Genomic DNA, 15,316 nt, shown 5'->3' on the forward strand with positions numbered 1-15,316 from the left:
CATAGTTTTTATATTAGAGCCTGAAGAGTCAAAGACACACACAGTACTGCTGTTCTGTGAAAACCAGAACCAGACTGACAGCAGGGCACAGATGACACATCAGGGTAATTGTTTTCATGCTATTATTATCATTCCATCAGTAAAAGGAAAAATATAAAGCCGTTTATCAAATAGTATTGATAAAACACATGCTGCCACATGCATCATTTCTGCAGCTGATGCTGTGAAAAGGATCCTGGTTTGATAGCATGACTTCACAGTCGACATGTGAATTCACCATTTCTCCATGAATAAGAACTTCACTGTCTGAGAAAATATATGAATATACAGACATCACCTCCAGCTGTTTATTTCCCCATACTGCCAACCGTTGTGATTTTGAATGTTAGAATCCATTGAGATGCAGAATTTCCCCACATGTTGTCAGCATCAGCTCGGTCTTTTATGAATGGCGCACAAACAACTGAGCAACGACCTCGACTAATATGTGTAACTTTGAAAACATGAGATCCAGCTGTTGGGATGATCCTTCAGCCAAGTTTTAGCAAAAAAGTGTTGCAGCAAATTGAAAATAAAACTGAACAGGGTCAAAATCTGCTGAGGAGGGATTTTGTGTGTGATGTGCTGAAAGTATGATCTGGTGGATGAATCATGTGAAAATGCCAGAATAAAGCAGTGACACACACATTTAAAGTTTGGCAAAATACACCCAGAGGAATCTCGACGAACAGATGGGAAGCTGCACCTGAGCCAATCAGGCTTCACGGCAAACATTAGGCATCTGTGACACAATTGCACTGAAAGCATCAAGGTTTCAGTGTGGTAGGCAGGTTGGATGCCTATTGAGGGTGGCAGTGATGATGAAGTCTGTGATGTTTGTCCTGACTGACTTGCACACGGTCAGATGGACTGTATCAGCTGTCAGGGTGTACTCTACATCTCACTGACATGAGTCCATTTCACCAATCATCTTAACAAAACAATCTTTACAAATTAGTTCAAAACTTTCTTTCCTCAGATGTTCAAAGAAAAAAAATGTGACATAGTTTTTTATGAGCGATAGTTCAAACATAAAGCATTACTTTATGTTTGTTTTATGTTCAAACTTTACATTTCTTTGCAATTGAGCTTTCAATTTTATGTTGTGACAATGCTGTGGTTAAGGTCTGGTTCGGTTTAGGCACAAAAACCACTGGGTTAGGGTTAGAAAAATATCGTGCTTTGGCTTAAAATACCCAGTTTAGTCGCCACAAACACGTCTGGAAAAAATCCAGACCTCTCCTTGAAAAAACCTGGTTTTGACACTACAAACACGACTTGAACAGCGATGTGCTGTCACGCCACCATCTCCTCCACCTGCTGATGAGAGACTCAGCTCATATACATGTAGCGGTAATCTGAACTACTTCACTTTGATACCTATTGTAGAAATGTTGATATGATACATATGAAACATGAAAATTTACCATAATCACGGTTTGCAGAGATGTACAAAGCCAACATTTTATTCTGGCGAAGGGGCTGTAAATAATGTTATTCTCTGTTATAAACAAACCACGTCATCGTCATCACGTCTCTGAGAACCTCAAGAGGGTGGTTATTCAGGCTAATATTAGAACATTCAATGAAGTAATTTCTTAAGAACTTTAAGTTGCTCAACATTATCCGATCTTGAGATGCTTGATGGATGCAGAAGATAATTGCAGCCAAGAAGTTGCACAATAACTTCCATAACTTATACAGCATAAAACTGATTTCAGTGTAAAACAGTCGACAATCTCTGATGACTCTTAATGTACGTTATTCTTACATGTTTCTCAAATTTTAGTAGGGAATCTGACACAGAGACATCTTATCTATTTGTTGTTCAATAAATTGACCTGTAACAATTAAATGTAATTTAACTTCTGACGAGGGCACACTCTTAGATGAAAAGCATATTGAACAAACAATGATGGTGTAGTTTGCAATTCATCTTTCTCATGATTAAAAAAGGACTGTGGCAACTAGGTGAAAGCTGAGAACTGGCTCTGCCAGATACATGCACAGCAGTATCATCTGCATACATCTGAAAACCAGCTTCATGGCATGATTCTGGTGAATCATTTATATATAATCTGAAGAGAAGTGGAGCAAGGACAGAGCTGTGGGGAATTCCTGTTCTGCTCTCCAAAGATAAAACACTTTTCATGGTTACAAACATAACAGAAGAACCACTGCAGAGTTTTGGCAGACAGGCCACATTTGTAGAGTTTATGAAAGATATTATTATGGTTTAAAGTTTTAAACATCATTTTATGATTCAGAAAAACTGCCCCCACCACATCACTGTTATCAGTTGAGAATTAGAATTAGTGTAACATGTGGGTATACCATATTTGCTTCCTTCCCTGAGAACATCGATGCCTCTCTAACATCTGTATGCTAAATGCAGCTAGAACCAGCAGGCTGCTAGCTTGGTTTAGCATAAAGACTGGAAGCAGTGGTAAACAGGATGCCTGGCGCTGTCTACAAGTGAAGAAAGAGTTGTGGTTTTATGGGGAATTACCTGCAGAAACTATTTCTTTTTTGCAGGGCCACTAACTTCTTGGAGTCTCTGCTGGTTACCTTGCAACCTCACCATGACTACGGGAAGTCACTGGCCTGACTGCGAAATTGTTTCAGCACCTCTGGTCTTCATGCTAAACTTAGGTAATCACCGGCTGTCTGCAGCTTCATGTTTAGCATACAGACATAAGAGAGGTATTGATCAGTGATGTTAGATTCACAAAGGAATTGTTCTTTTTGAACGACTCTTACAGAAGAAGGAGTTAACTTGACTCACAAGCAGTAGTGAATCCAAAATCCTGCGTCTGCATGGTGCATGTGCAGGTTAACTCATTTGTCCTGCAGTCAGCGCCTGAGCCTAAGAACGAGTAAGAGCTGCTGCTCAGCACCAGACTCTCATTCAGTGAGCTAACCCAGTAGCACAAAGTATGCACCCGCTGAGCCAAAGTACGAGTGGTTGACGAAACACACCGAGCTGAAGAGCTGAAGACTGAGTGAGCAAGACTTCTGCATCAGGTCGTTGGAACTCGGCTATTTTGCTTGTGTATAAATGATTGTGACGTTTAACAGAGTTGTTTATTCCTTAGACTAAAAAAGCTAAAAGAGCTTGTGGACTTGTGTGAACTTAGTGAACTCGCACTCATCTTCCAGCTTGAGCTACGGAGGCGGTGTTAAAAATACAGAACCAAAAGAGTTGTTCATGAGTCAATTTGCCACTGTCACTGCAGTCTTCTTATCTCTAGTATTGATTTTCTCATTTAACTAAAGCATATTTAAAGTAATTAGCACTAAAATAATTAGGATGAAAATCAAAATGCAAAGGACGGGATTAATTACTCCATTGAAATTACTTCAGCAGCTGCTGAGCCAAACTTCTTCTACACAAACACTTTTTCCTTCCCATTTTCAAAAAAAAAAAAAAAAAACTACTTGTTACTTGGTGCACTTCTTACCAGGAAAAAAGTGAAAGTTGGCCAAGGAGTGTTTTATACATTTTCTGACGTGACTAGCCATTGCTTTCACAGTTCGACCTTTTACATGGTCACTGAGTAAGATTCAGCGATCACAGGGTCATAAGTACTCGCTGGGAGCTGACTGAAACATATGGCAGACTCACTTTTGGACCATGACAAATCACGGCATATGCGTTAACATACATGACATGCATAAATGACTGGAAAGTGTCATGGACGACCTTACTGTGCCATGTGATATGGTGTTCCCTGCATTAAATAACATTCTGTGAAGTTGACAGGTTTGCATGCAAACAAACAGAGCACTTTCACCCAGGAGACTGCTGCCTGTATCACATGTGACACCAAAACTCACCAAAAGTCAATGTTGCAATCTTTTCCTAAACCTAACCAAGCAGTTTAGTTAACCTCGTTTACAATATTTCTTTAAAGTCACTATTTGCAGAATTTGAAATTTCTAACATGCTGCCCTTCACTGCTAGTATGGAAGAAGACAACGTGCCAATCAGCAATCCTGTGCATAAGTGCATCTATGTTGATCAGACTTGGAATCAGATGTGGACATGCCTGGTAAGCTTGTGATGTGAACTGCAGGCCTGCAGCTTGTACGCCTCTAAGTTCTGTTCAGGAGTTTTTTTTTTTTTTTTTTTTTGCTTCAGTCTAAGTACAGCTCACAGTGGTGGATAATTATCAGCATCACTCAGTGGGTTTCCCTGGACGACATTAACATCAGGCAGGATCATCAACGCTGAGAGGGACGAGGTGATGTGGCTGGTGTCAGACGTGGACAAACTTCAGTGAGCTCTTCCTGCCTCTCAGCCTGTAACACTGGGTGGCAGTGTGTCCCTCTAAACAAAAAACATTTCACCTCCTGTCTCCAGCAGAGGAGCTCCGTCTGTGAGAAGTGAGTGTCTGAGGCTACAGGATACCTCAACTAGGCCTGACCCATCTGAAGGTTAGTACAAGTGAAACAGACAGTCTAAATCTCTGGGTGTTGTCTCTGTCTCCACTCAGATAAGAGCTATGCATCAAGATGAACTTGCTGGTTTTTGCAGAATTCCCAATGATGCACTGTACTAAAAAAGGTGCAAAAAAAAAGCACCTGTGCATTTTTAAATAAATGCCTGAGGCTAAAATGATTACAACAAAAATGAGCAAACATTTAGAGTCAATAACTGTGAAGTTTTTCTTGCTTCAACATATCAAAAAAGACAAGGCCCACTTCATAGAAATAATCTAAATTATTTGCTGTGAAATGTAAGGGATATAAATACATATAAAAATACATTTGTAAAGCGACAAAAAAAATTATTATTATTTCTGTAGCTACTTTTAAAACCAAACTGAAGGCCACACAGATTATTGGTCGTTTGCCTTTTCTAAATCTCTTTGTGAGCTCATATGTTTTCTTTCTAAATTCTTCATATTCATATAATTTTCTAATGCAAATAATATAATACACAAAAAGCTGTTTGACATTTCATCAGCCAAGCAGCACATTTTAAAGTTTTGCCCTAAAATCTAACTTGACGTAGTGCGATCTTTCTTTTTATCTCTGACCCTTGTTTGGCTTTAGCAGCGAGCAAAGGCGTCAACATCAAATTTTGAATGGATCTCACAAAGGCCGACACTAATTCACAATGCAGCCTAATCCCTCAAAGAGCTGTTGTTCTGTTCCCACTATCTTCCATATAAACAGTGTATTCACTTCCAACCGGCTGACAGTCACAGAAGAAGCCTGGGGGATTTATCAGCTCTGCATGAAGGAGCAAGTAGGGTCAATTATAAAATCACACTATATATTTTCTCTTTCTTTCTTCTTTTTGGTGTGCGCTCACTTCCACAGAAAACAAATGAAAGATGAAAAAAAAATCAATTTCCATTATTATATATAATACCAGATTATCCCGGAAAAGTCTGCAGCAACTGCGAATAAGCCTGCAACGGGGTTTTACTCCAAAAGTTGACAGTGAAGATTGAGGTCACGGAGGTCACGGCGCGGATAAGCTGAGAACTTGTAAATCCTGTCAATCTGTTTTCAAATTACTGCAGTAACAGCATGCGAGGTGTTGTTTCCGTGTATTATGGTAATGTAATAGCTGAGGCAGGCCTTGGTCTGCAGCTCCTGTTCGCTCGCAGGTACCGCGCTCGCTGCGTTTGGCATTCTGCTCCACTTCTCCCACTGAAATGAGTTCTCTCTCTCTCCCTCTAAACTTACAGAGGATGCGGCGCCCACACAGCTGTTCTCCCCTGAGCTGGCGTACATAAAACATAAAAGGCGAGCCTATATGAAAAATGCACAGAGCGCTGGAATATAATGTGCTTGATACCCTGCTGCTGTCGGGCAGGCGAGAGATAAAGAGAGAGGCCTGGCCTGGATAGATTCCTTCTCTGCAGAATGCGTTTGACTGCAGGCTTGGATGGCTGCCTGAGCAAACATTTACTCACCGCGCTCAATCCCTGGATCACATTACAAAGATTGATTGTTCACTTGCCTCTCACCCTGCACCGTTTCATTGGCCAATATGAAATCAAATGAGATTCTTGAAAGGGGAGAATCTGAGGGGTAGACTTGTTATGCGCGGAAGGAGTGACTGCGCCTCTGCGCGGCGTGAGCGAGCCGAGGCGTGCGCGCGTGTTTCCAACAACAACAACAAAAAAATTCCTCCCATTGTTCTTGTGTATTCGATGCGACTTGAGACGCCGAGAGCCGGGCGGTGAAGACGAATCAAAATGGTTGTTACAGTTGAAAGGTTGGCACGCTGCGCCCCTGTTCCTCTCCCTCACACCGCCATGTAAATCAGCCGCGCTGCCGTGTGAACCCGCGAGGCAATTAATTCGCGACACACAGGTGCCTCGCCACCTACCGCTGCGTAATTGCAAAGTTCACAAAAAGCGAAATTAAACAAGGCAAACACTGGTTTGCGTGCGCTCTCTTTGGAGAATTTGTAGTCCAATTAAAGCTCAGCAGGTTTGAATTGCGGTGGCGCACACGCCGCATCCCGCGGCCGTGCCAAACCTTGGCTCATAATCATCATTTCAGCTCGAGCAATTGGCAAATATTTACTCAGTTGTTTTTAGGGCCTCTGGGTACTGTATCAAGAAGCCTAACTAAGAAAACAATTGTTCAGGAGGCTGAGCGAGGAGAGAAAACTCATAACGAAACTCGCTGAAAATGCCTGCGGTCCCCTCGGTGCGCCGCCGAGAACAAGATCGAAACAGACATTTCTCTCAATTCAAGGTGACCCTCAGCTATTACCCCAGTCTTTTCCGACCAACTACACCAGCCACAGAGAATCACATCCATAACGTGTAACTCTCTGCAGCAGGCAGACGCCCCCCCACCCCCTCCTGTTTTTAATCAACGGAAAGAGGAGAAAGTGCGCGCAGACGAGTCCAGAGATGCTGGTGTGTCAGAACTGTTCAAGTGGAAGTAAAGAGGCGAGATCAGGTGCTTTGACCCCCGGGGACGCGGGGTCAGCGCACAGGACTCCGGGCCTTCTCCTCAGCTAACCTGCTTTCAAAATAACCAAACTGCTCCCGGAGACCCCGAGCAGCAACAGATTAGCCCCCCTCTGCTGCGCCTTGTCCTCTCCTGCCAAACACGCTTGCGCTAGCTTTCCCTATTTCCCCTCCGCGTCTTCCTCCCCATCATCATCTCCCTCTCTCTCGCCCCCTCACATCGTTAGCATTTAGATAGTTGAGAGCAGAGGAGCTTGGGTAATAGGCTTTTCCCCTCCCCTCCATCCCTCTCTCCCCTCTTGCTCAAATCAGCTGAAGTAAGAGGGATTAAATCAAAAGAACAACAGTGATGATGAGAGCGGCTGCGAGGGAGAGAAAGGGGGAATCAGTGGGGGGGGTGGGTGGCGGTGGTGCATAACGCTTGATCGGCTGTGAGCTCATTAACCCGGGCCTTGGCAGAATTGATGTTAGAGGTGATTGGAGATTATCACATTTAGGAGATACTTCATCCCCTTATCTCTGTCAGCCCTCCCTCCTCCTCCTCCTCGCCTTCACTCTTTCTGTCCTCCCTCCTATCTCTCCATTTCATCCAGGTCAGCTGGCCCGGGTTCGATTCCCCAGGTGCGGGGAGGGGCTGCCATGGACACCAGCTCCTGTGTCTGCTTGATCTCCTAATTCTGCTTCATTTAAACTTCATCAACTGTTCCACTGGACCGGAAGCGGAGAAGAATGAAAACAGCTTATGTGGAAACAGCTTTTTCTCCCTCGCTCCTCTTTTGTTGTTCGATCTGATATGATATTCCCCAAAGCGGCTGCAGCAACCCCAACCAACGCCCACACACACACCAGCTCCGCTCCTGAAGCACACACTCTTGTCCATGCATGGACACCCACGCTGCAAAAAGTGTCCACACTCATCAGGTCATTTTTGACGATAGAGTCCTAAAAATTGTGTTTTGTGTTGTGTTTTCTAGAAGTGTGTCAGTCTCTTGAAACAAAACAGAATAAGACACATAACACTTGGTTTTATTGATGAAATTCTACAGCGATTATTCAATTGTCAGAAAATTATAAGGGGGCATTTTGCACCTCAAGGTCACCATGGATTTACCAGGCAGAGACTTTCCAAAAAGACACTGCTGAGTTGCATTGTGGGAATTGTAGGATCCAGGGTTTTGACCCATGCTGCGGATTAAAAGTCAGGATATCTCAACTTCTGCTTCTTTGATTTTCGATCATTCCTTTTTGAAATCTCCCCCAACTTTTTTGAAGTGCGAGAGTGAATCGCTGAAGTGGCCCCTTATTTGCTGACAGTCTCTGGTTCAAGCTTCTCAGCTGTGAGGATTTGCTGCTGTTCTCTGTCTTTGCAAACTGATTGTCTTCTGGTTTTGGGCTGTTGGTTGGACAAGACATCCGGAGGAGTCACCTCGGGGTCGCGGAACTTGTGACAGGCATTGATCTCTATTACCTTTCATTTTATACACAAAATGATTCATGGATTAATCTGATTGATGGATTCATCTGACAAAAATGAAATTAATTCCATAATGGAAATTAGCTGATTTTTGAAAAAAAGTTTTGAAAAAAAGTTGATTTTTACTATATTCAAATGAGTCAACTGACAAAACCAGCAGCTTTTTTCACTTTAAAGCATAATTCCAGTTTATTATAACTTGTGTCTAATTTTTGTAGGTTTGTCCATCTTTTTTCACAGCTATGATACGACTGGAAGCACCAGGCTGACTGCTCAGATCTGAGAACACGGTGTCGCTACAACAAAGTCTGACCAGAGCAAGAAACCTGAGAGGTCAGACAATCAGAGCGGTTGTAAAAAACACAATAAAAAAGCAAACATTTTGCCCATTATCTAAACCACCTTGCTTACTTGGATTTGGCTAACCTAGAAGCTTATCTTCAACCCCTCTGACTCTGTTTCCTGACCTGTCTGACTTCTTTTTACTTGTGCTGCTGCATTTTAGCAGTTAGCTGTTTGAGCGAATTGCCCAACAGTGGGCGAAATGTACTCGGTAAAATGGATTTTTTCTGCAGTGTGCCACCGCTACAACCCCACAAACTCAGACGCACACACAGATCGGGAAAAGTCACTAATCCTGCATGCCCTGAACGCCGTTCCTCCCACCACACTGGGAAATTTAGCATGCCCCCTCGGCTGAGGCAGAAAATGAGATTACTGTATTTAAATGACTATGGTAATGGCGAGCATGCTGCCGGGCCCCTGTAGGATAAGGGATTTCTCCTGTGCTCATTGTTAGCAGTTTTGCAAAGTGCCATCGTCCTGCTCCGCCTCACAATGGGGATGTCATTTAAAAGACATTCCTCTTTCTTTCTCTCTCCCCCCTCGGTTCTTTTTATGCCCCTCTGTTCCCCCGTCAGCCCCGTGTACCAGGCCCCAGGAGGGCCGCTCTCTGAGTGCGTGTGTGTGCGTCAACCTTCCCGACCCACCAGTCCAGACATAAGGTGAATATGCTTCATTCAAAGCCGCACCAGAGTGATTGGACACGGTCAGTCTGTTTGGGAAGACATAATCCAATCTATGTTTGTAATGAAGTGTACTCTCTGGGGACCAGCACCATGTGTTCCTTGTAGGACGCAGAGGCCAGGTGGCCAGTAGGTCAAGTGTTTGGCCGTACCTGCACGAGTCTCAGCGTTTTCCAAGGCCAGGATTTCCTCTGCTGCCCTACATGTCCACCTTTGGATTGAGAGGTTTGGTGTAAAGATGGAGTCATGATCAGTATGATGGACGCTTACAGGGCTGTCGGTTCAACACTCGCGAGATTTTGGACAGCGTTGAAATGAAAGCAAATTGTGACTGTATATAATGCATGATTTGTGTTGTCTCATGGTGTTTCATTCACCAATTGACATAATTTCTGCTGTTTTCTGATTGGATAATATACCCAGCGTGTGTGGCCAATAAAGGACTTTAAGTCTGAAATGTCGCACATGAATATACAGAATGTGAATGTGCTTCTCCATGTTTTCACGTGCTGCAAATTCAGCATCCTGGAGATTTGGACTCGGTTGTACTTGTGATGTGCGTTTCTTCACAACTTTAGGCTATTGTAACTTTTATAAAATTGTATTTTTAGAGGTTTAAGTGCAGTTCACATAATAATATCCTTTAAAAAAAATGAAACAATAACTGTTGATCTGTATCTACACAAAACTAAACTGAGGAATAAAAATAAGAAAATAAAAAATGAAAAAACATCTTCATGCAAACTAATTTAGATTTATGGAAAATGACGAGAGCATAATAGATGGCAATTAAGTTCACCGTGCATTTAATGTATGCAAACAAGAATTAGTACTTTTGGGAGTCAGATTGAGTTCATTTTCATCCATATCCATCGAATTTTTCAGCCTCACAGCCTGGATTTTATGCACATGGTCACATTTCTGCGTTGCAATATATTGTTAATTAACAGGTTTATAATTGGCTGAAAAATACAACTTTCAATTATGGAACGAAAACACTGCAACCAAAAAAATGTTCTACATAAAACAATTCTGTCACCCGATAAAACGAGATGCCAACAGTAGCTGCCGCGAGTGGATGAAAGGATTAGGAGGGGATGAACATGTGAACAGATTTGATAGGTGTCTTTCTCGGGCTGATACTCGGTGAGCCTGTGTCAGGATCAGTGGTCGCACACCTCGACAGCGCAGTTTTACATCAAACAGCTGACGGCCATGCATCTGTACAAATCTCTTCACTCAGCAGGGCCGTGGCTGCCGCTGAGGACACTGAGGTCATGTCACACGTATTATTATGGCAATTTAGTGTTTTAGCAATCTTGGGCAGTTAGATTACAGGCTCATTCCAGTACTTGATCTTCAAACTTCCAGTAAGATTTGAGTTTCACTTTGGAGAATATAAAGAACGGTCAAGTTTCCATCCAAATTTAGCACAAATTGCGAGCGAACTTGCAGAAAATCAGCAAAAGGAAGTGGGAATCAGTGCACGTTTCCATCCACCAGTGTCAGGTGAATATTCGGAGGTGGGCGCACTGAGCTGCTGAACAGCTAGTGGCACTAATTCTCCAGTCAGGTGCCATTAAACCACTGCAGAAGAAGACGGCTCATCAGGATGATGTAATGACAAGAGCACCAGTCAAACCTCAAACAGTGGAGTGTAAAATATGATGGAAATATGACATTTCTGTCTGTTTTCTATTCATTTGGCTGGTCTTTACAGTCTCCTCATTGGTCCATTCATGCCTGATGTTTCATGACATTACATTACTCCAGCGGGAGATGAAAGTCACATGCTTCGTATACGTCATGATTTGTTCAAAAGTCTGTTTCCATCGGCCTTTGCTTTTATTGATACGCTAGCTTTTCCATCTCAGTCCAGCATAAAAACACTTTTTTGTGTTTTTTCCTGCTGAAGGAAAAAATTGAAAATGTGCAAAAAACAGGTGGATTGAAACACACTTAATGTTTTGACCCTTTTTTCCATCTGACAAAATCTATCAAACTACTCAAGTACTATTAGAGAAAATAACAGCCTAAATGTGATATAGTCTAAAGTTAGAATGACACATCTTCTGATCTGATGCTCCGATAGACAGGACAACATTATTTGTCAGTGCCTCTTGAAACCGTTGTCTGATCTGACCCTGTTACACTTTAGGATCAAGCATTAAAATGATTTGGTTAGGGTTAGGAAATGATCATGATCCTGATTAAATGATAGGTGGAAAGTGGTCAAAAGCAGTCAGCAGCTGACATTTTGTAGACCCATCTGTCCACCCTTACCTCTTCCCTCTGTGGACTTTTGTTGCTCTATACCAGTGTCCAACTATTGCCTTCTTTTCTTCTGACAGACACGAGGAATCGGGAAGTTATACTCATGACTTCAGTATTTTCTAAAATCCTGGCCAGGGCCCTGTTCCATTTCGGCGATCACTGAGCACAGGCCGCTGATTCAAGCTAATTGAGGACATTATCCCTATGCTAATGTTGAAATTGAGTCCTTGTGGAGTAAGAGGGGAGAGCTTTAACAAGGGAGGAGGCTATTCATAAAGGAAATAGATGAGACTACCAGAGACACAGAGGAGGACACTGGAGAGAGGGCTGCACAGAGATGGAGTAAAGGAAGAAAGAGGAATGTGCTCAGAGGGACGGCAGGACGCCGACTGCGAGCTGTAATGTTGCTGTTGCTTTTCCTGTGAATAACGGAGTACTTCATCATAGGTGGGTTTTTCTCCAGGTTCCCTCCCCTCCCATCCGGCCCCCTACCACCATCCCCATCCCCTGTCCCTCTCTGCCTCCCGGGCCCCCCGCCGCAAGCCTGATCTATTGGTTTTCAGCAGTGCGCAGAGCGATAAATCATGGGAATGGGGGCCGGCGATGATTAGGTTGCGGGGTGCAGAGAGAGAGGGAGAGAAGAAAAAAGAGGGGACGGGTGGAGTGGAGGAGGAAGTGGAGGAGGAGGCGGAGGAGGGGTGAAGGTGGGCCCGGCAGCGTTGTGTACAGCAGACAGGTTACTGATGGCGTTTGTTTCTCCCAGGCCTGCGCTGTGCAGGGGGCAGATTCTCCTGGGTGTTACATAAAGGAGCTATGGGTCTGCCGGGGCCCGACGCAGCCTCGAGGACACATAAACTGAGCTGGAATTACCCAGGCGCTGAGATATATACGGGCACGGCAGCATTGCTTATTCTGGCCAAGCCCATTATACCAGCCCTGCTCCTGAGACGAAGAGGAGGAGGAGGAGGAGAGGAGGGGGGAGAGGCAGAGTGGGAGCGAGATGAGCCCATGGGAGCAGAAAATGTAGATTAATACTGTTGCATATTTTAGCACAATTAAAACTTCATTTGTCTAAATGTGCGGACTTTAGCCTCATTTAAGCCTTGGTGGCTTGGTAGTTTTTTAACAGGAGGGAAATGAAGAGATTGACCAGCTCACCATGAATAAGCACTGCTGTTTTTGTTCTGTGACAATTTAAAAATGGATAGCTACACCTTATTTTGCCCAGCACCTGGAAACTGAGCTCCCTGTCAATTATTGATACCCCCACCACATCTGATTATATAAATACTGGGAGGAATACTGATGAGATTTGTCTGGAACTTGAGCAAAACTTGAGTTTATTGGCTCATTGACAGAGATCTGCTAGTCAAGCACCCTTTAGCCTGTCACCTTTTCTCAGGTAACAAATCCCCCCACAATGCACCCAGGCGCCATGTCTGGGGCTGAGGAGTGGGAAAACACAAACACGAGCAGGGATGATAATGAACAAGCTCGCGCGTGTGACTGAGAGCGGGATGTGCCACAACAAGCCCCCCTCACATTGTACAACTCGGTTTTACCGCTCGCCCATTTAATGGCTGTTCTCTGTTACTGTATGTTTCATCAGCGGCGCAGGGTGGCAGGTGGGAGGGATCCTGCCTTTGGAGGAGCGGAGAGGGGCTTTGTTTGCTTTAGTTTACACGCTCGCTCGTTGTTTGTTGCATGTTGGCGCGCCAGCTCTCTGCCGTCAGCCTCGCTATCATTGAGGCTGACAGCTCCGCGGCCATGTTTTGAAGGGAGATGAGGAATTAAAAGATAGAGATGGGTGGGAGAGAGGAAGAAAGGATCCAGGTGCCGTGCTTTAACCTCACCTGCCAAGATCTTACAAACTGATTCTCTTTTTAGGATCTCTGGTTCCAGGTTCAGGGTGAAGCTACAGAAGGCACCTTTAGAGCTAATGTGGGTGATTCTCTTCTTTTTCTTGGGTGCGGGAGGAGAGGGAGGGGGGGCTGGGATTACAGAGATGATCCTGCCATTCATCCTAGCTCTAAACAGAGCCCCGTCTTCCCTCCCCAAACCCTGCTAATTCCCTTTTGATGAGGCGTGCTAAATAAATCCTATTTCCACGCCTTTATTCCCCACCGACTCCTGGAGCGTAGATCAGGGACGCAGATTTTAGGGGCTTCTGCTGTCGTTTGAGACCCACAATGGAGCCCGTCTGCATGGCGGCCCACTCTGTCCAGTCAGCCTCATTATGCTTTCACCCCAACACATGCCCAGTGGCCCACAAACACACACACACACACCGACACCAGCAGACTGACACGTTTACACATGTACTTTCACACAAACACGCTGTGATGGCTTTGTGCAATTGCTAGCACAAATGCCGGACATCATGTCATGTACTTCAAATTTGTGGTCGGAGTGTAAAAGGATACTCCAGGTGACTCGGTGTTTGTCTGTGTGTGTGTGTGTGTGTGTTTGTGTGTGTACTGTACATCTCCCTCCTGTCCTGTCGGCCCTTCCACTCTCACATGCTGAGCCCCTGCGCTCGGCTATGACGCTAACAAGCTCCTCCGTCTCTCCTGCTCTGTCTACACCGGGGCCCTGTTATTAATGGGGACCAGCTGGGAGTGGTGAAGGTACATGTGCAGCCAGACAAAGCCCCATATATAATCATAAAGTCATAACAAACGACCTGATGTAAATGAGGATGGGGGTGTTTTGAGGCAGGCTGGGTTTGGAGAGAATAGGGCCATGGATGCTGGGGCACACTAAATGGAGAATCGAGGTGTCATCCGACATCAAAATGGCCAGTGCCCTCTTGACTGGCTGGCAAAGACCTGCCTACCCGACCTTTGACCCCCTCCCCTGGACATGGCCGACCGGGGTCAAGCCTTGAGAGGCAGCGCTGAGTGGTTCTCCGACGTCTCAGTTCTCCGCTGATGGGGCAGTTAGCCGGAGAAGAATGCTGCCGTCGTACGTGTCCGGGCAAACAAAAGAGAGCTTTCCTGACTCTGCGCTGATAGCTTGGCCTCCTTGACATATGGCACCACTGTAATGTGCGCTTCAGGACCTGTTTGGCCCTCTGAGAAATTTTAATCTTGAGATGAAACGATGATTCTGATGTTCGGTGAGAATCCTGGCCTGCTCATCTGCAGTGTGTCTGTATTGGCGAGGCTTACCCAGACACATGCTTCCAATTAGCTGGGCTTCTTCATGTAAATGCTTCATAAATTATCCCCCCCTGCGCTGGGATTAGGTGCTCATAAAGAGAGTCAGCATCTCAATAAACAGCAAAGGTTGTGTATGGAGAGCAAATTAGAGGGACGGGGTAGAGGAAGACGTGGAAAGAAGGAGGGAGGGTGGTGCTGTGAGCTGGCAGGGTGGGGGTGAAGAGTCCAAGCTGTTTTCATGAAGAGATTGTGCTCCATCAGGGCAATTTGAAAGGTGTCATGTTTCAGGAAAGTACCCGCTGACGTGCAAACTCTTCATACTGTTGAAAATTTCTGTCAGTTTTTCGGGGCAGCGGGGTGACCTGCTGGTCAAACATACTGACTCAGAAAGAACAAAGT

This window comes from Chelmon rostratus, chromosome 19, assembly GCF_017976325.1.
Source record: "Chelmon rostratus isolate fCheRos1 chromosome 19, fCheRos1.pri, whole genome shotgun sequence".
Lineage (NCBI taxonomy): Eukaryota > Metazoa > Chordata > Actinopteri > Chaetodontiformes > Chaetodontidae > Chelmon > Chelmon rostratus.